This window comes from Lipotes vexillifer, unplaced genomic scaffold, assembly GCF_000442215.2.
Source record: "Lipotes vexillifer unplaced genomic scaffold, Lipotes_vexillifer_v1.1 scaffold278, whole genome shotgun sequence".
In the NCBI taxonomy this organism is placed as follows: Eukaryota; Metazoa; Chordata; class Mammalia; order Artiodactyla; family Lipotidae; genus Lipotes; species Lipotes vexillifer.
Genome location: NW_006769677.1, coordinates 547194 through 549284, shown reverse-complemented (window position 1 = coordinate 549284; position 2091 = coordinate 547194).

Genomic DNA, 2091 nt, shown 5'->3' with positions numbered 1-2091 from the left:
TCTTAAGAGGTTTCTTCCTGATAAGTTTTTTTTTTTTTTATTTTGCGGTATGCGGGCCTCTCACTGTTGTGGCCTCTCCCGTTGCGGAGCACAGGCTCCGGACGCGCAGGCCCAGCGGCCATGGCTCACGGGCGCAGCCGCTCCGCGGCATGTGGGATCTTCCCGGACCGGGTCACGAACCCGTGTCCCCTGCATCGGCAGGCGGACCCTCAACCACTGCGCCACCAGGGAAGCCCCCTGATAAGTTTTATCTTCCATTTGTTCTCATCTTGCTCCTGGACTACAGGGAGTTGCTGGAGGAAATCATCCAACCTGCAGGCACTGTTGCTACCGTAGAGCTGTGAGCACCCACCTCACCAGGCCTCTTGGGCTGCTTGCTGAGCAGCCCACTTATATGTTCTTCAGGAGCTTGTTTTCTTATTTCCAGAACCAGCTCTTCCAATCCTTTGTCACTCCTGAAGCTCTCACCTCCTGAGAGCCAAGCCTTCCAAGGATCCCTTCACCTTTCTTCCCCTTGTGCCCCTCGGCCTCTAGAGGACCCTCCTGGTACCCACATGTTGGATCTATTCCTCTCCCCACCCTCCTTAGGAGCTTGCAGTAGTGTGTCCTGACTCAGGCCAGACTGCCACTTACTACTGGATGACCTTGGGCAAGATACTCAACCTCTCTGTGCCTCAGTTTTTTCATTTGTAAGATGGGAATCATAGTATCTACCTTCCAGGACTAAATAAGTTAGTGTGTGTAAAGTGCTTAGCATGGGGCCTGGGACAGAGTGTTTATGATTGCTCCGTCATCATTCTCTCCCCTCTCTCCTCATCTTCACCCTCTCTCCCTTCTCCTCATACTGTTACACTTCTCCATCCAGTCAACATCACAGAACAGTCAAACCACCACCACATCTGTCTTCATCTGAAGCTATCCTCATCTCCCTTTACTAGCAAATGTGTTGAAAGAGGGAAGAGTTGTCTCCATTCCTTCAAATCTCATTAATTCCTCCACCCATTATAGTGGGTTATATGGCTTCCCTTCTGCCCCCACCCCAACCTCTCACTGAGATTGCCATCACAAGGTCAAATGCCAAATCCAGCACCACTTTTGGTCATCCTCTTTGAGCTTTCGTGAGCGCTTGACACGGTTGTCCCCATGTTACTTTTCTTTGTACTCTTCATTACATTGACCCCTTTATTCTCTACCCAGAGCAATGCTAAGTAACATTCAGATGTTACAGCCATTTTCCCAGATTTTTTACAGGGATAAATTTCAGGTACAGTAGTAGTCACCTGCATACCCCCTTTCCGTGTCCCTCCATTTCAGAAGTAAGCACTTTCCTTAATTTGGTGTTTCTCATCCCAATGCATGATTTTATACAATTAATAAATATGTATGAATCCACAACCAATACAGAACATGTTTTGCATATAATTAAATTTTATACAAACAACAATCTATTACTTCTTGAAAAGCTGGGGGTTCTTTTATTTTTTTATATAAATTTATTTATTTATTTTTGGCTGCGTTGGGTCTTTGTTGCTGCGCATGGGTTTTCACTGGTTGTGTCCAGCGGGGGCTACTCTTTGTTGCGGTGCGCGCTTCTCATTGTGTGGTGGCTTCTCTTGTTGTGGAACACGGGCTCCAGGCATGCGGGCTCAGTAGTTGTGGCTCGCGGGCTCTAGAGCACAGGCTCAGTCGTTGTGGCACACGGGCTTAGTTGCTCCGTGGCATGTGGGATCTTCCCGGACCAGGGCTCGAACCCGTGTCCCCTGCATTGGCAGGCGGATTCTTAACCACTTTGCCACCAGGGGAGTCCCCGAAAAGCTGTTTTTAATAGCACAGACCATGCAGTGTTAATCCAGGGTGTCGGTCCAGGATGCTTGACCAGACAGTGTCAGACACATACTTTGGTTCTCACATCAGCTTTCTTCAGCATGCAATTAGGACTTTTGAGAATGCTTTATTCTTGCATGGGGCACTTTGCAGTCTGTCTGGGTGGGGTTTTTTTTGTTGTTGTTGTTGCAGTACGCGGGCCTCTCCCTGTTGTGGCCTCTCCCGTTGCGGAGCACAGGCTCCAGACGCGCAGGATCAGCGGCCACG